This window comes from Prionailurus viverrinus, chromosome B2 (genome assembly GCF_022837055.1).
Source record: "Prionailurus viverrinus isolate Anna chromosome B2, UM_Priviv_1.0, whole genome shotgun sequence".
Classification (NCBI taxonomy): Eukaryota; Metazoa; Chordata; class Mammalia; order Carnivora; family Felidae; genus Prionailurus; species Prionailurus viverrinus.
In genome coordinates this window covers 115,582,656-115,603,039 of record NC_062565.1, presented here as the reverse complement: position 1 = coordinate 115,603,039, position 20,384 = coordinate 115,582,656, and the positions used below count along the sequence as shown (strand labels likewise).

At 37.0% G+C, this 20,384-nt stretch overlaps 1 protein-coding gene across 1 annotated transcript in view; it reads left to right on the top strand.

Moving 5' to 3' along the window:
* The window catches only part of THEMIS (thymocyte selection associated), a 187,834-nt gene that overhangs the window by 145,127 nt on the left and 22,323 nt on the right, over positions 1–20,384 (top strand). The gene's annotated exons all lie outside the window — the stretch shown is intronic.

Sequence of the window (20,384 nt, the reverse complement as noted above, 5' to 3'; positions counted from 1 at the left end):
ATCCCAACAAGTGCCCTCCTCAATGCCCATCACCTACTTTCCCCTCTCCCCAACCATCAACCCTCAGTTTGTTCTATGTATTTAAGAGTTTCTTATGATTTGCCTCCCTCTCTGTTTGTAACTATTTTTTCCCCTTGCCTTCTCCCATGTCTTCTGTTAAATTTCTCAAAATCCACATATGAGTGAAAACATGTGATATCTGTCTTTCTCTGACTGACTTACTTCACTCAGCATAATGCCTTCCAGTTCCATCCACATTGCTACAAATGGCATGATTTCATTCTTTCTCGTGCCAAGTAGTATTCCATTGTATATATAAACCACATCTTCTTTATCCATTTATCAGTTGATGGACATTTAGGCTCTTTCCATAATTTGGCTATTGTTGAAAGTGCTGCTGTAAACATTGGGATACATGTGCCCCTATGAATCAGCACTCCTATATCCTTTGGATAAATTCCTAGTAGTGCTATTGCTGGGTCGTAGGGTAGTTCTATTTTTAACTTTTTGAGGAACCTCCACACTGTTTTCCAGAGTGGCTGCACCAGTTTGCATTCCCACCTACAGTGCAAGAAGGTTCAATGGGGGGGAATTTTTTTTCTATAATTTATTTATTTTTTATAATTTACATCCAATTTAGTTAGCACATGGTTCAACAATGATTTCAGGAGTAGATTCCTTAAACCCCTTACCCATTTAGCCCATCCCTCTTCCCACAACCCCTCCAGTAACCCTCTGTTTGTTCTCCATATTTAAGAGTCTCTTATGTTTTGTCCCCCTCCCTGTTTTTATATTATTTTTGCTTCCCTTCCCTTATGTTAATCTTTTCTGTGTCTTAATGTCCTCATATGAGTGAAGTCATATGATATTTGTCATTCTCTGACTAATTTTGCTTAGCATAATACTCTCTAGTTCCATCCACATAGTTGCAAATGGCAAGATTTCATTCTTTTTGATATCTGAGTAATACTCCATTGTGTATATATACATGACATCTTCTTTATCCATTCACCCATCAATGGACATTTGGGCTATTTTCATACTTTGGCTATTGTTGATAGTGCTGCTATAAACATTGGGGTGCATGTGTCCCTTTGAAATAGCATACCTGTATCCCTTGGATAAATACCTAGTAGTGCAGTTGCTGGGTCATAGGGTAGTTCTATTTTTAATTTTTTTGAGGAACCTCCATACTGTTTCTCAGAGTGGCTGCACCAGCTTGCATTCCCACCAGCAATGCAAAAGAGATCTTCTTTCTCCACATCCTCACCAACATCTGTTGCTGCCTGAGTTGTTAATATTAGCCATTCTGACAGGTGTGAGGTGGTATCTCATTGTGGTTTTGATTTGTATTTCCCAGATTATGAATAATGTTGAGCATTTTTTCATGTGTCGGTTGGCCATCTGGATGTCTTCTTTGAAGAAACGTATGGCCAACTAATCTTTGACAAAGCAGGAAAGAATATCCAATGGAATAAAGACAGTCTCTTCATCAAGTGGTGCTGGGAAAACTGGACAACGACATGCAGAAAAATGAACCTGGACCACTTCTTACACCATACACAAAAATAAACTCAAAACATATGAAAGACCCAAACTTAAGACAGGAAGCCATCAAAATCCTCAAGGAGAAAACAGGCAAAAACCACTGACCTTGGCCGCAGCAACTTCTTACTCAACACATCTCCAGAGGCAAGGGAAACCAAAGCAAAAATGAACTGTTGGTACCTCATCAAAATAAAAAGCTTCTGCACAGAGAAGGAAATAATTAGCAAAACTAAGAGGGAACCAACGGAATGGGAGAAGATACTTGCAAACGACATATCAGATAAAAGGTTAGTATCCAAAATCTATAGAGAACTTACCAAACTCAACACCCAAAAAACAAATAATCCAGTGAAGAAATGGGCTGTGCAGAAACTTTTTATCTTGATGAGGTCCCAATAGTTCATTTTTGCTATGGTTTCCCTTGCCTCTAGAGACATGTCAAGTAAGAAGTTGCTGTGGCCGAGGTCAGTTTGTTGCCTGTTTTTTCCTCTAAGATTTTGATGGCTTTATGTCTTAAGTTTAGGTCTTTCATCCATTTTGAGTTTATTTTTGTGTATGGTGTAAGAAAGTGGTCCAGGCTCATTCTTCTGCATGTCACTGTCCAGTTTTCCCAATACCATTTACTGAAGAGACTGTTTTTTTTTCCATTGGGTAATCTTTCCTGCTTTGTCAAAGATCAGTTAGCCATACATTTGTGGGTCCATTTCTGGATTCTCTTTTCTGTTCCATTGATCTATATGTCTGTTTTTGTGCCAGTACCGTACTGTCTTGATGATTACAGTTTTGTAATACAGCTTAGAGTCTGGAATTGTCATGACTCCAGCTTTGATTTTCTTCTTCATGATTGCTTTGGCTATTTGGGTTTTTTTCTGGTTCCATACAAATGTTAGGATTGTTTGCTCTAGCTCTGTGAAGAATGCTGGTGTTGTTTTGATAGGGATTGCAGGGTTAGGGAATACTTTATGCTCTCCCAAGTTAGAATGTATGAAAGTGCTGTTTTGGTCACTTTGGCTGATTTTATTTGTGAAGTTAAGAGAGATTCCGTTTAAATATCTCTTAAGTATCAGGGGTCATCTTGACATAAGTACCGCTATGTTTTATTTCATTATATCAGTCTTTCCTTCTCATTATTTTTCAGTTATGCTTTTGATACAATATGAAGGGTCAGGGATAATGTGAGGATAATAAGATGATTTGGAGAATTAAAGAAGGGAGAATGAGCAAGAAAAGAGACTACTAAAGACAAGTTTTGTTTCCACTGAAAATTTCTGAAAGATCAAACCACTGTTTAGCTTCCTGAGGTAAGTCCAGATGATTCTGGCAAACCCAATACAGACATTTGCAGCTTCTGTAACTTATTGGAGGATAATTGCCTGGAGCAGGCAATGAAAAATCTAGTGTTCTAGGGGCAACTCTGGTCATTGTACCTGATATCAGATATTGGACGGTTGGTCAATTTCAATGATGTAATAAAAGTTTTATTTCAAAGTCTCAGTTATTCGTCTTTACTATATAGTTTTATTTTTTTCTTGGCCAAAAGCAATTTTCAAAGGATAACATATTAAATTGTTCAAAGTAAAACTAGCGAGCTGTTGTTCTTTTACCTAAGGGAACACCTGTAGGCATAATACAGAAATGACTAAAATAATATTGAAAAAAATAGACTTGCTTCTCACTATTTATACATTCTTTTCAGTAGAACTTATTCTAGATACAAGATTTGCTTTTGTGATATATTATGTACCTGAGAAATTTGGGCTAAGATTTACAAAAGGAATTGGTTTAATTACCATCTTCATCATCAATATGTCAAGTAGCCTGGGGCACAATAAGATAGATGTCTGTAGTTTCATTCGAATTCAGCATCTGCCCACAAAGCTAATACCATAGCAACTAAGAAACACTAGTACACCTTTCTTTAAGAGACTCTATCTTAAGAAACCTTTTATACTCCATATCCATAACATTTAAAGATTAAATACCGGGGCGCCTGGGTGGCGCAGTCGGTTAAGCGTTCGACTTCAGCCAGGTCACGATCTCGCGGTCCGGGAGTTCGAGCCCCACGTCAGGCTCTGGGCTGATGGCTCAGAGCCTGGAGCCAGTTTCCGATTCTGTGTCTCCCTCTCTCTCTGCCCCTCCCCCGTTCATGCTCTGTCTCTCTCTGTCCCAAAAATAAATTAACGTTGAAAAAAAAAATTTAAAAAAAAAAGATTAAATACCTAATCCTCTGAACAATACAATTCTGCTCTACTCTTTTTTCCATATATATCATTCTTTAAGTCCTCTTAAACACCAAACATATTTCTAACATGAACTTCTTTCATTCCATTCACATCCACAAATTTCGAAATGCCACGCCGACTTTTTCATTTAATTTGTCTTTGGGTAGGAGAAAAATTGAGGGTGATGCCATTTTCTCAGTCTTAGGCTTCATATCTGGAGTGTTTGGTGTCCCAAAGATTAGCAGCCAAGTGATAAACTTGAAATTACGAGGCTCTAATGTAAAACTATCTTCAGAACTGGGTATCATTATTTTAACCTGGAAAAGACAGTCATCTAGTGGTGCTTCTTGCCTTTAGTCTTCTCTGGACCTTTATTAGTATGCTGACCTTCCTCAAGAAAATGGCCCACTTTCTATTTCTCTTTTCTCTTATAAATCACCTTTCATATCTTGTGTATTATTTTTAAAATAACTTGTTCTTTTATATGGTAGCCTCTTTCATAAATTAGTTTTGTAAAACTCAGGAAGAAATATTCTTCACCGTGATACACTATACATAATATAAATTTACCATTTTAATCTATTATAGGTGTAAAATTCAATAGCAGCGAGTGGATTCATACTGTTGTACAACTATCACCATCATCCATCTATGGATCTTTTTTTATCTTCCCAAACTGAAACTCTGCACCCATTAAACAATAGCTCCCCACTCCCTCAGCCTCCCAGGCCTGGCAACCACCATTATGCTTTGTGTCTGTATGAATTTGACCACTCCAGGCGCTTCATATAAGTGACATTATTGTCCTTTTGTGTCTGGTTTATTTCACTTGGCATAATGTCTTCAAGGTTCATCCATGTTGTAACATGTATCATAATTTTATTCCTTTTTAAGGCTGAACAGTATTCCACTGAATGCATATTCCACACTTGGTTTACCCATTCATCTGTCAATGGATGCTTGTGTTGCCTCCACTTTTGCCTATTGTGAATAATGCTGCTATGAACATGATGTACAAAAACCTGTTTTAGTCCCTGTTTTTGGTTCTTTTGGATGTAATATCCAGAAGTTGCATTGCTGGCTCATATGCTAATTCTATGTTTAATTTCTTTAGGAACCACCATGCTTTTTCCCACAGTGATCTGTATCCCTCACCGCCCCCACCCCTACCCCACTGTATTTAATGTGTCTGTCTTGGCTGCCCAGCAAGTACCTTCTTTAAGTTGTTTTTCCTTAGTGTTTCCTGCAGCAGTCATTTCTTCTGTCATTTTTCACTGGTGTTATTATTATTTGCTTGGGTATCAAGTGTCACCTGACTGAAAGATATCTGAGTTCCAGCGATTTCTTCTGACTCCCATCTAGCCTGAGCAGCCTCATGTAACTTCGAGCCATTATCTTGGCCAGCCAGTAGCTGTTATTCCCATTTTGCAGATTAAGAAATAGATTAGATGAGCAGGTATGTAATGAGAATTCGTTGGTATAGTAAGGATTAACTGAAGATCTGAGTAAACATAAATGATTTCTATAAGTCACTGAGGGAATTGGAGAAGCCAGTTAGAATAGTTTCTAAATTCCTAGCTGAACATTTTCTGCCATGTCTCTAGATTTTTTTTTTTATGATTCAGGCCTTAAAAAACTTTCTAACACTGTTGTTTATCTTTAGTTGGCTTATCCTCCTCATTCACTTCATTTTGCATCTTCCTTTTATTATGGAACAAATTCCATATCATATCTGGGAGATTCTTCCTCTGTAGATTGTAAGTCTATAAATTGCAAATGAAATTTGATAAGCAACATCAAATAGTGCTATTCAAAGGACTATTTTGAAGATCAAAAAAAAGACAAAAAAATAAAAATGTTAATTTTACATTCAAATGAGTTGTAGGTCCTTATTTGACCCTTAAAAGTACTGAAAACACACCAGAAAATTTAATGTCAAAGCTTAAAGAAAATGGTAAACTTGCCTATATGTTTACAATTCGTGTTTTGTAGATGGTTATCTTTTGCTGCTCTGGGTCTATTAACTACATGTTTGTTGAGACATAGTGAAGTTGAATAGTAAATGTGCAGATTTAAAACTGAATTTTCTACAGAGCTATAGTGTTTGTAGGGTTTTATTGGTTTCTCATAGATGGTAGCTATAAAATTTAAGTACTTTTCAGGTGTGGGAAAACAAACATGTGCAAATGTCCTTGTATATATATGATGAGGGGATGAGACAGGTGGAAATATTTTCAAAGATGATTACAAGAGCAAAAATTTTTAAAAGCTTTTGACTTTTGGTTTGAATACTTGCTGGCAATATAAAACACACACACACACACACACACACACACACACACACACACAATGAAATGCCCACTGAGTTCCTATTCCTTTTCTCTTAAAAAATATTTTTCTCTTAAAAAATATTGTAGTAAATGGTTTATACTTTGTGTATTGGAGTCCTAATAACTCATAAATGCTCTCTGGGGGAATAATGCTATGTCCATCACAGACTGTTTCAATAAATAAAGTATCCCTTTCACCACAGCCATTTGTAACCACATACTAGCTTCATTTTCAGATAACAAAAGAAAAATAATGGTCAAGTTGTTTATGCTCTCATGTCTGTTTGCAGCAACTCAGCAAAATGGGGGTGGCCTTATGGTCGCCATTTTTTAATGACATTGGGAGGTTTTAGACCAATTAAGAGACACTTTTAAAAGAATCAATTGGATTGGTTATGCAATTGAGTTTGGTTAAAATCACCTAATTAATCACTTTTATTCTATTTTTTTAATCACTGGGCTATGACTACAGTTTGAACTTTATATCCAGTAAAGATTTTAGTAATGTTCAAATCCACTAGAGGCTTCCAAACTAGTAGTATTTGTCTGACAAGATACTCTCATTAATTAGGGTTGACAAAGTGGTAACTTCAATCCTGGAGTCAATCACAAATACAGTCCTTAGTTTTTTTTTTCTTCTGTTATCTGTCTTGAGCCTTGCTTTATGGGTACAGAAGGTGTTTGAATTTCCAGCATATAATTTTACAGGTATTTTAAATGATTTTTTGTGTCCTTTGTGATAAAATATTTCCACCCTGCCCAGGAAAAAAAAAATTAGTTTCCTATTGCCAATGTTCTAATTATTTTCTGACTTCTTTCCCTGCCAGAATCAGGGGTGAATCTCTGCTTCAAAATCCAGGGATCTCTTCTCCATATAGTGGAATCTTAGAGTGTAAGAATATTGGCAAAGTGATGGGCAGATTACAGATTCATATAAAACCTTATTTTAGTTTACATGCTTAGGACAGTTTGTTAGTTTACAGCACTGAGTAGACTGACCATCGCCCTGCCCCTCCCCCCATTTCACATGCCACATCTTCCTTCACACTGGCTGGTTCTTCCTTTATCCTGAGCTTTTGGAGGTAGGTGGAAGTAATTTTTTATTTATTTTTACCCCACAGTTTGCTCACTCTTGCTCTCTCAACTCCTTTGTTTCAGGGAAATGAAAATTAAGTTTTCATCTTGAGCTTCTTATCTACCTTTTGGATCTAGCCTCCAAATATTTTTTCTGGGCTACATGTATTTGAGGTCTCCATCCCTAAACATTCACAACACTGGCCTGTCCAAATGTGGGGAGCCAGAGGGCCTTGTTATGCTTTTATCACCAGAGTCTTCTTTTATTTATGTTTTTTGTTGTTGTTGTCGTTGTTGTTTGTTTGTCCCCCCCCCCAAGAAAAAGCAAACAGGGGAGGGGCAGACAGAGAGGGAGAGAGAGAGAATCCCCAGAGAGCCTGACAGAGGGCTCGATCCCACAACCCGGGTTTCATGACCTGAGCTGAAATTAAGAATGGGATGCTCAACCGACTGAGCCACCCAAATGCGCCCAGAGTCTTTTGTACTTTTGTCTCCTGCATCCCTTTTTTTTTTCTAGGAAATGTCAGTTTATTTAAAGCTCACTTAAGGGCGCCTTAAGTCGGTTAAGCATCTGACTCGGGCTCAGGTAATGATCTTGTGGTTGGTGGGTTCGACCCGCATCGGGCTCTGTGCTGACAGCTCAGAGCCTGGAGCCTGCTTCGGATTCTGTCTCCCTCTCTATCTGCCCCTCCTTCGCTCACACTCTCTCTCTCTGCGTCTCAAAAATAAATAAACATTAAAAAAATTTTATAAAGCTCACTTAGCATTATCAATCCACCTGGATGTACTATATGTAAAGGTTCCATTTCAGCATATAGAAACATCTGACTTTAGGTCTCTCCAAGAATATACTGTGTTGGTGATAGATACCCTGAACCCAGTTTTGACTTTATATTCTCATAAGCTCAATTGTTTGTGCTAAGGTTATAGTGGGCTACATGTGGCCCCTAAAAAGAAGTCTAGGGGCACCTGTGTGGCTCAGTTGGTTAAGCATGTGACTTCAGCTCAGGTCGTGATCTCGCGGTCTATGGGTTCGAGCCCTGCGTTGGGCTCTGTGCTGACAGCTCAGCGCCTGGAGCCTGCTTCAGATTCTGTGTCTCCCTCTTTCTCTGCCTCTCCCCCGCTTGCACTCTGTCTCTCTCTCAAAAATAAATAAACATTAGAAAAAAGAATTTTTAACTAAAAACAAAATAAAAAAGGAGTCTGCATCTTGATCACCTGAAAATTTGACTGTCACTTTATATGGCAGAAGAATGAATATTTCCTTATCTGGCAATGATGTGATTAAGGTAAGGAGCTTGAGAGGAGAATTTTATCCTGGATTAACTGCTGGACCCTAAATGCCACTATGCATATCTTATAAGAGAGGGGTGAGGGACTGTAGACACACACAAGCACAGAGGACAAAGCAACGTGAGGATGGAGATAGAGATTGAAATGGTGCAGCCAAAAGCCAGGAAATGCCAACGAATGTCAACAACCAGAAGCTGGAAGAGGTAAAAAAGTTTTCTCCCCCAGACCCTCTGAAGAGCACACGGCCCTGCTGATACCTTGATTTTAAGCTTGTGACCTCCAGAACTTTTACTTATTTTTTAAATTTTTTTAAGTTTATTTTTGTGAGAGAGAGCACGAGCACAAGTGGGAGAGGGGAGAGAGAGAGAGAGAGAGAGAATCCCAAAGAGACTCCGCACTCTCAGCACAGAGCTGATCAGGGGCTTGAACTCAGGAACTGTGAGGTCATGACCTGAGTCAAAGCCAAGAGTTGGTCGCTTAACTGACTGAGCCACCCAGGCACCCCTGACCTCTAGAACTTTTAGAGAATAGATGTCTGCTGCTCTAAGCCACCCAGCTTTTAGTAGTTGCTACAGCAGCCCTAGGGTACTAGTATAATACACAGATGTTCCAGAGCTTTCCAGGGAAAAATGAATAGGCATATATTTCACAGGTGTTTGGAATTTTACAGACATAGTATAGTCAGAAAACTAACCTTGGGTTACTTAATTGATTAACAAAGTCATGACACACGTATTGAGAATCCACTGGAAATTTCAAAGATAAGCAGAAAAATGGTCAGGAGCATACTATCTGGCAAAATGGACTTGAAAATAAGAAACTCACAGTCTACTCAGGTAATTACAAAGCAAAGCAGAGAAGGGGAGCCATGAAAGGGAGCTGTGGACTAATCTTAAAGGTCACAGAAAGTGGTCTGGAATTAATCCTTTGGGCTACAGAATAGGAGTTACAGAGGAATTTTAAATAGAAAAGTTAAATGGAAAACTCTAATTTTATATGAAGCACCTATGGCTTTTCACTTTTGAAATAGGATAGAATTCCCTCTCTGTTTAACTAGCATGAATAATACTAAAACCTCTCCTTGTTGCATTGTTTACCTAAATAATTTTGTCCCCAATTCCCCATCCATAGAAAATTTCCCTTTTCTATGCATGATTGTATCCACATATGCTACATTATTTGGCAACTGGATTACAGACCTATTCTCTCTGAATCATTGTGAATTTAGTTCTGGGTAATGAGTATTTTTTTTTATGAAAAGTTACACTGAGTTCTAATACTTGCATTATATTACCTGTATGAAAAGTAGTGTAGATTCTCTAGACTTGCATCATACTGCATTGTGTGGAGTAGGGGGTAAGAGGAGAGAATGAGAATCTAAGGCAGGGTAGGACTTACCCATAGTTTGCTCACTAACTTGTGTCTTTCTCCGTTAAGTATGAGTAGTTTAAGTACGGGGAAATAATTTTTACTCTACCTTTCAGAGTTCTTGCCTGAGACCCATATAATAAAAAGCAACTTAATGAGAGAAAAACAAATGGAAGTTTACTAACATGTAGACCTCATATATATAAGAGAGATACCCAGGGAAACTGAGTAACACAAAGAGGTAGCTTTAAATTTAGACTTTAATAGGGAAAAGGGTTAGGGAATGCAGGCTTCTTAGGGTAGAATGATTTTTTACAAATAATTTTTAGAGAAAATGAATGGACCTTTAGAAAAATAGATGGGAGGTATGGCAGTTTGTGACAAAGTTTGTCTGGGTGTGATGTCAACTTCAAGTCTCTTCTCCTATAATACAAGGCAATCTTCTGGTTGATGGAGATTTATAATAACCAAGTACCTTTGGAGGATGTCTCTGGGTAGATACAAGGAGCTCAGAGACAGTCTTTCCTTGTGTTTGCCTTTTTTTAGTGCCTACATCTAAGAGTAATCAATATTCCAAAGTGGCAACTTTGGGATGGCACGTCCTGAACTCCTACAGTCATATTTGAGGATGGCATTTTCTGCTACCCTCCAGTAGGAAAAAGTCAAGGTGATAAGGACAGAGTCCCACCCCAGATGTGCCTCCTTGAGTCCCCGTCATGCTCTCTTTGCCTGAGAAGTCTCTTTCCCTAAAGCCACACCTTTTGCTCTGTGCAGGCATCCTGTGAGAATGTTCCAAGCCTTCTCCCAATCTAAGGTATAGATAGCATCTAGGATTGTGTGATTTCCTATATTGAAAAAGTAGTCCACTAGTATTGATCTCTGTCAGAGATAGGAATTTGTTAGAAATACAAATTAAAAATACATAATGTGAAAATTCATTAAGTTTCTCTCTAACAGTATGGGGAGTAGATGAATTTTCAATTGCTTATGATTCCTGAATGTAAATGTCACTGATCATTGAGGTAAGCCTTTTATTCTGGAATTAGTTTATGATGTATTTGTGCACATGTAGTTAGAGAGTAAAATTCTCAAACCTAACACATTAGTCAAAATGTCTCAAGGACTTATGTATAAAAAAAGGTAAAATTGAATGTATTTACATAGCTTCTTGCCAAGAAAATGAAAATGTTTTAAGTAAATACTCTAGGAGCTGAGATTAGATGAGAATACTTGAGATACGGGTAGCATTTGAATACTTCTTACTTGGCTCTGCTTTAAGAAATACAATACTCTGAAACATTCACTAGTGCATTTACCAGCCTCTTGGGGTGCTGAACATCAAGAAAAAGTGCCAGCTGAGATCCTGAGAAGCTCAACTTAAGCCTGGAGTTTATGTAAATAGCCTTTGTCCCGAAGATATATGTATGACTTAAAAAAATAAAAACCTCTGCCCATGGAAATCTCTTTTCAAATAAGAGACATTTAATCCTGGAGCCACGGAGTCCTGGCAGATTTCCCATATTCAAACGGAGTACACAGATATAATCTGACTGCTTTGTCAGCAATGAATAGCTGGACTCTAGAGGGAGCCGCGAAGATCCGGAGAAGCCTGCCATCTGGTGGGCAAATGAAATTACTGCTAAAATACAGTCGCAAGCTCCCTGTTGCTTTGTCAAGCATTTGTTTACAACCTAACCTTGAAAGCAAAATGAAATGATACTTTAAATCAAACACCACCTGAGTCATGTTTTAATTAATAACCATGTGATTATTCTTGTTATATTGTTTTTTTGTTCTGTCGTTGTACATTTTCTCTGACTTGTGAAAAAAAAAAGGAGTTGACATATTTTTCTTTTATTCCATCTGATTTTCCCTACTCATCACTTTTTAGTCCTCAGAAACCGGGATAAACCTTGTAATTACAATAAGGGCAATGTAATACACAACTCTGACTACTCTTGGAGATCAAAAATATAGATGAATCAATAAAATGGCAAGTAATAGAAATAATCTGAACATAGATCTGAAAACAATGAGCTTTTAAGTTAGACTCTAGTCTGGTTTGCATTTGAGGATATTATTCAATCTTTTTGTACTTGAGTTTTATTTATCAGATTTGACCTTCATAGTTTCAGTGTCAGCTGAGCTTTAATTTGGCAGATAATAATGACAGATTGCACAAGTACTTGTGTGGAGATTTTGATGTATTTAAGGTGCTAATATGATCCTGAGGCTAGATTTTGGTGTTATAAAGATATCTACTAATGCTCAACTCTTCAATGCCTCTTACCATCAATTTATTATCTACTGAATTTCTTTCTCTTCTACATAACATGTGAGTAAGTTGAAGCATTTTCTGTAGAATTTCAAATGGTATGTATAAATCAGTTTTGTGTGTGAGTGAACCACACTTATTATTTAGTATTTTCTAAGTATGGATTTAAAATCTCTCTACTCAATATACAAATTATATATAATAAAATTAATTTCTTCACAATACAATACTTTAGACATACATTACTAACACATCAAGAGATGTGTCTCAATTTTTGGTTCTTTATGAAGTAAGAGTTTCAGGTATAGATGGAAAAGACACCTGGAACCAAACATTCTTCTTTTCTCTCTTTATTCCCTGTAATTAACCAAAAGCAAATGCCATGCTGAATGGTGAGTTTGGCCTCCAGTTTGGAGGGTCTGGTCTGTGTCACTGTTCACCAGCAAATCCCTCTAGGCCTTTCAACCTTGCTGTTAGCTTGCAATTTTACCCCCTCATCCTTTCCCCAACTCCCTGCGATATTTTCAAGACTGCAGCTTTTCATGTAGATTCTGGACAAGTGGAGTCAAATCTGAAATTCTTCTGTGAGAGCATAGGGGATCCAGCTACATCATCCTGGCCAAGTCGTAACCATCAATTCCAGTTTTAGGCAGACGAGATGATTTAAACAACTATAGCCTATTTTCTGAAATGCAGTATATTTTTCATGTGTCCTCACATTGTGCACAAGTCTATTATTGCCTTGATCTCAAGTCAGGCAAAACTATTTTTTTTATCTTTTTAGTCTGGAAATTTTCAAGTACATGCAAAGGTAGAGAGAATAGCATAATGAACGTCCAGATAGCCATTACCCAGCTTCATCAACTATCAATGCAAGGCTAATTTTGTTCTACCTATATCCCTCACTGTTCAGCCATACTGGATATTTTGGGGAGAAAACAAAAGCAGATATCATTTAATTTCATTCCTTCAGCAAATACTTCGTCAGATACCTCTAAAAACTAGAGATCCTTAAAGCAAACAATATAGTTCCCATCCCTGAAAACATTAGCAATAATTCCTTAGGGATATCAAATATCATGTTAGGATTCATATTTGCATGGTTTCCCCATAAATGCATTCATACAGCTTGAATCAGGATCTAAATAAGGTATACACAGTGCAATCGAAGTATTTGTTTTAAAATCTCTTTTAATCTATAGGTTTCTTCCTGTTTTGTTTTCAATTTGTTGGAGAAACCAGCTTACTTCTACAGAACTTCCCAAAACGTGAATTCTGCTGATTGCTTTCCCAGTGAGAAGCAGTGGAAATGGTTTTTCTTTTGCCAGTTGTATGAACAACCTGTGTAGAAACTGGACTGTGATGTTTTAGTGCCCTTTGTTGTTTTCCAAATACCTTTTATTTCTACATTTCTCATACTTCACATATGATTTTTGTATTTCAGTCTCTTCCCTGGTCTATCACATGCCATGTATTCTAGATAACATGTATTCTGTGTGTCATATATTCTAGAATTGTTTTGCCTGTGAGTTGCTTCCTATCAAGATGTCCTTCTGTCTTGTACTGTGATAGTTAAATCTTGATACTTAATAGATTCAGATTTGAATTTCTGGGAAGACTACTCCACAATGTGTGCTGTGTGTTTTCTATCAGGAGATCTATGGCATCTGGTAGGTTTTTGTTTTTGTTTTTGTTTGTTTGTTTGTTTTGTGTGTGTGTGTGTGTTTTAATATATAAAGTTAGCAGCTGTTGATGATCATAGTTAACTCAAAATATAGAGCAGTTCTGGCCACTGGATCTTGTTTTTGTTTCCAGAGAATATCTCTGAGAATGGGACCCTGACTAGGCACCCTTCATTTGGGAGTATCGTACTATGCTGTAGATTCAATGAGCCTGGTCAAGTTGTTTGAAAATGGTATTTCCTACTTGAAGCAAAATAGAATCTCACAAAATGGACAAGTATCTTTTACTAAAAAAACAACAAACAAACACATGAATTAAGATTATACAACTAAAGACACCATTAAGAGAGTGAAAAGGTAAGCTACAGAGTGGGGAAGCTTCTGTGCAAAACAGGTAAGGATACTAAAAAGGAATTGTATTCAGATATATAAAGAACTTCTACTAATTAATGACAAAAATACAGACAGCACAATAGAGAAAATGGGCAATACTTGAATAGTTACATTACAAAATAGGTATTTCACAGTGACCACTAAAACACTGAAAAAGTATTTAAGCTTGTCATCTGGAAAATATGAATGGAAACCACAATGACATAATACTATAGAATCATAGACTGATAAAATAAAAAGGCTGACGGTACCAAAGTACAGCAAGATTATGGAGAAACTAGAACTTTGTTTACTCCTGGTGAGAAAATATTCTGGAAAACCATTTTGCGGGATCTCCTAAAGCTGGGCATACATACCCCCACTGACCCAGCAATTAGATGCCTACAGAAGCATATGCATATGTGAAGAAGTGTGTACATATGTGCACAAAGATACATGTATACAAATATTCATAGTAGTATTTTTTTCTAATAGCTAAAATTGGAAACAACTCTACACATTCTTCGGTAGTAGAGCAGACAAACAAATTTTGGTATTCATACAATGGAATACTCTGAAGTTAGGGATAAAAAGAAAGAAGCCAGACACAAAAGAGAATGTACTTTATGACTTAGAGTATATGAAACTTCCACACAAGAGAGAAAAGTAATCTATGATATTAGAAGTCAGGATACTGGTTATCTTTGGGGAAGAGGGATTGGAAATGTCACTGGTTGAGGCATGACAGAGCTGCTGGGGGCCTATTAATATTCTATTTCTAGATCTGGGTAGGAGTTACATAATGCATTCAATTTGTGTCAAGTCATTGAGCTGTCCTTATTATTTGTGCCTATTTCTAAAAGCATTACATCGTTCAGAAGATAAATTTGTTAAAATATTGTATCTATAATATGAGCAAAAGACCAGAGTGATAAAAAAGAAAAGTAGAACTGACAGTGTTCACACTCAGATTTCTCCATCGGCTATATTAGGAGAAAAAAATTAAAGAAGATAAACTAATCATACCCATCAAGATAGCCCCAAATTTGAAATTTTCAAGAAGATTGAAATGAAGATTCACAAATAGTATAAGTGATGGTGAATTTCATCATAGATTATACTATGTTATGTGATATTAGAAACTGGGAAAATGAAGCTCTCATGATTAACAATATATTTTAAAACTGAGCAAAAAGAATGTGAAGACAATTACTTTTTCAGTGCTGCTTATAATTATGTTATAATCAGTCCCGTACTTCATTACATTTAAAATTCACTAAAATTAAGGTTAAACCCATTTGAGGCTTTTCTTTTACCGGAGATAAAAAAATACACTACATTTTATTAAGTATATCAGTTTTTTCTAAAAAATGACTAGAATAATACAAAGAAGCAGTATGATGAAAAACGACACACATTTCTTTTTCTGAAAATACTCTTGGAAGGTGGTTAGAAAAAAAATGCTGAAGAATTCAATAGACTAATACATGTAACAGATATAAAATAGTACCTGGCATTTGGAAAGTAAAAAATAAATGTTAGCTGTTAATAATTATCTGTATGAACAAATGACTCAGTAAGGGAGGTTTTCTGCAAAGTTGCATAAGACTTCAGTTGTTTTCCAACATATGAGTTCATTGTATTTTCTAAATTATGCTTCAATAATGAAATCCATGAGGGGGTGCCTTGGTGGCTCAGTTGGTTAGTGTCTGACATCAGCTGAGGTCATGATATCTTAGTCCGTGAGTTTGAGCTCTGCATCAGGCTCTGTGCTGACAGCTCGGAGCCTGCTTGAGATTCTGTGTCTCCCTCTCTCTTTGCCTCTCTCCCGTCCACACTCTGTCTCTCTGTCTCTCTCAAAAATAAATAAACATTAAAAAGAATTTTAAAAAAATGAAATCCATGAGATATTTTTTTATACATTGGAAAAAATATTATTCCATTCCTTAATGACCTCTTTAGCAAAAGCATTGCCTTACGGATGAACTGAGTAAGTACAACTACTAATAGAGAAACTGCATTGTCTAGACTTTTAAAACTGATTCTAAGGGAAGATTAATGATATGACTCCACATATGAAATGTATTCCCAGTGCCGTTGTAAGCAAGTTATTACAGCAAAGAAATAGTAGCCAGAAATTTACAAAGTTCTGAATGCTGTTTTAAATATAGGGTTAATTTATAGAGACGGAAGTTTAAAATATAGTAGGACCCTCATGACACTTTGTGTAGTCAAATGCTCTACCACTGAGCTATACTCCCTCTCATGACACTGTAAGATGAGGAATAACGGTGGTACTCTTTTGAACCATTTAAAGATTTGCTCTTTAACGATAGAAAACAAACTGAGGGTTGATGGAGGGAGGTGAGTGGGAGAAGGGCTATATGGGTGATGGCTATTAAGGAAGGCACTTACTGTGATGAGCACTTGGCGTTCCATGGAAGTGATAAATCACTGAATTCTACTCCTGAAACCACCAGTGCACTGTATGCTACCTAAATAAAATTTAAATAAAAAAGACATGCTTCTAGAAAAAAAAAAAAGATTTGCTGATTGCCTTATAATAAATCATTTTTCCCAAAATTATAGAGGTACTAATATTAAGATTTATTTTACATGCTCACTTCGGCAGCACATAAACTAAGACTTATTTTACTAAAAGGTGAGTGTTCAAATTTATCTACCTAATTCATAATTGCCTGTCAGTAGTGTGCCACCTGGAGGAACGCACATGTACATACTTGAGCTGGCCCTTCCATTAAAAGGAGCAAACATATCTGTACCAAAAGAATACTCCTAAATAGGGTTTTTTTTGAAAATGGATTGCTTTAAAATATTTCTCTTTTTTTAATTTTTTAAATGTTTATTTATTTTTGAGAGAAAGAGAGAGCATGAGCAGGGGAGGGCAGAGAGAGAGGGAGGCACAGAATCCAAAGCAGCCTCCAGGTTCTGTCTGAGCTGTCAACACAGAGCCCGACGTGGGGCTCGAACTCACGAACTGTGAGATTGTGACCTGAGCTGAAGTTGGACGCTTAACTGACTGAGCCACCCAGATGCCCCTAAAGTATTTCTGATGTTATGTGCTTCCATTGCTGAAAACAAGGCAACTTCTCATCTTGCAAACTTCAAAAACTTGGAAACAAAATTTCGAACCATTTTATAAAATCTTCCACAGAATTTCAGTATGTTTTTAATCCAATAATTAAAATATTATCACTTTGACATCAGCGAAGATACTAATTTACTAGCCAATATCAATATCTTTGCAAAATTACTAACAATGTGCCTTTTCCATTTGGATCTATGTGTCTTTGTGAAGTATCATTTTTAGCATGACAGCCATTAAAACTCAGTATATCGGTCAACCGAATTATAAAATGAACAACTGAACTGCTGTATCACAAAGTGTTAAATTAAGATTTAAAAAGTAATGAAAACTGGGGCACCCGCGTGGCTCAGTCAGTTGGCCGGCTGACTTCAGCTCAGGCCATGATCTAATGGTCTTTGGGTTCGAGCCCTGCGTCTGGCTCTGTGCTGACAGCTCAGAGACTGGAGCCTGCTTCGGACACTGTGTCTCCCTCTCTCTCTTCTCCTCCCCACTTTGTGTTCTATCAAAAAAAGTAAATAAACATTAAAAAAATTTTTTTTAAATAATAAAGTAAAAAAAGTAATGGAAAATATTCAACTATTTTTCTCAATATTATTAATAAAATAATTTTGCTTAAAATATTTTTATTTCAACTTTAATCAACTTCAGTTTATTATTTAAAATTTCTACTTTGAGTTTGTTTTATAATGCGCATGGTATATTATTTTTTTATTAAAAAAATTTTAATGTTTATTTTTGAGAGAGAGAGAGAGAGACAGAGTGTGAGCAGGGGAGGGGCAGAGAGAGAGGGAGACACAGAATTGGAAGCAGGCTCCAGGCTCTCAGCTGTCAGCACAGAGCCCGACATGGGTCTCGAACTCATGAACCTTATGAACCACAAGATCATGACCTGAGCTAAAGTCAGACACTTAACCGACTGGGCCACCCAGGCGCCCTATACATGGTATATTATTAGTAGAGTAAATGTACATGATTACATATATGTTGGTAGAGTACATATATATGTAATTTTATGTATATGTACACGTGTGACATTTATATTTTGTGCTTCAAAGTTTTATTAAGAACATGCAATCAGAATGGTTCAGCAATCACTGATTTGCAGGTTGGTAGGAAAGAGAAAAGATGGCAAAGCTGATGAGTGAATGGAGAACCAAGAGATAAAAGGAAAATGACAGAACGGAGTTGCTGGAAATTGAGGGGAAAATGCTTTTTTCAGATGATGAGATGGTTATCAGAGTTATGTACAAAGAAAGCTCAGGAACCGTGAGGTCTGAGAAAAGGCCATGGAATTTATGACTGATGGCTGAAAGGCTATTGGTGAAAATATTTTTAATCAAGTGGTGACAACAGAAACCAGATTCCACTCAGTAAATAGATAGTAAGTGAGTGCGGGGGGGGGGGGGGGGGGAGCAGTAAAAATCGATTACTCTTAGTAAAGTTTGGCAGAAAATGAATGGGGCAATGGAGAGGCAGAATCAAAGAATATAAGTGGGCAGAATAATTGATTAACTCAAAGGGGAAGGTGGGGAATTGTCACAGAAGAAGGAGAAGGTACTGACTTTAGAAAGAGGAAAGAATCTACGTAAGAAAGATCAAATGAATTTCTAAGACAAGACAAGGAAAGCTGTGGGAATTGATTTCAGATAGCCACAATCTCAATGAATTACATGATCAAATAACTTCCTAAGATTGAGGAATGCCAGGCTGTGACTGTGAGCTTGTTAAAAGAGGAAAAGATTTGAAATATCGTCTATGTACCCTTCACTAGGAACTGAAACAGAGATCCTCAGATAACTGGGCAACCTGGAGGACCTAGATATCACCAGGAAACATAAATTTATTAGAGACAAATAGGAAAATTATAAGCCTTTAAAAAATTACCAGGAATAAGCGGCCTTTGGAAGATTGGTGACAAGAGTAGAATGGAAAGTGAGGATCTTATAACCACAATAAGAAAAATGATAAGGAGTTTCCAGGGATCCCTTGGATGGGGAAACAGGTGAGGCAAAGAGGCTGAGAGGCAGAAACGATTTGAAGATTGAGAGAGATGAACGTTGTTAAGAGATTATGGGCACAGAGAGGGTGCTAAAATCCAAGATCTTGACGATGGAGAAATTCTGAGGGACAATGAGGTCCAGGTTCCGATTGTACTTACAAGAGGATAAACAAGAGTAGGAAAAAAGTTCCACAGAGATGTGAACATTAAGGTCCTCTGATGTCATGTTGGCAGAGGAACGGCAGAGAGGAGGCCATGAGCTGAAGAACACATTATAAAGAAAGTGGAGGAGGATCGTGGAGACAACTGAAGGGTCAGGCCAGGTTTCTGTAGAAATTTAGAGAAGATGTTGAATGGTAGTGCCAGACAGTGCTTTATAAAGGGCATGGGGAATAGGGTGTGTGAGTAGGAAGAAGTCAAAAGGGCAGCCTTCATGGGAAAGTGTTTCAAGGAAATGTGTCCAGGCTTGAGGTGAGAAGGTGGGAACCATCCTTCGATGACTACATGGTATGTTAGCCACTAGATCACAATGGCCTGAAATGTTTACATTTTAGCAACTCTTCAGTGGGAAGCATGCCATTTTACATTTCATGTCATGTGAATGCTTAAAGAAATAGATGAATCATACTCCCCAAAATCATTTCTAGCTCAAATAATAATACAGCAGTGTTTTACATCAGGCTGTATATGGAAGACTTTCAAAGACTTCTATGAAAGGCTGTGTTTTAATACCCAGGACGGTCAAATGATTTCAAATGTAGTTTTTAATAAATGAATTTAGAATACTTTTCCTGGATACAGAACTATTATATGGTGCATTGCAGCTCCCATCTGCCTTCTGCAGCCAGTGTTACTCTGCTGGACACTTTTCAAATGCTATTCATACGTCTACTGATTAAAAAACTAAATCCACTGAAAACTAATCTAAACAAAAAATATGTCACATACTTTATTCTACTGTAATTTCTGCTTCTGTAATTTAAACTAAAATTAATTTTCCTGTCCTTTGGCCACAGATTACCCCCACTGAGTCTGAGGGTTCTGATTTTCCAATTAAAATGGGAGCTTGAAAGTTATAACAATAGCCCTGTGAATGAATAATTTTAAAATTT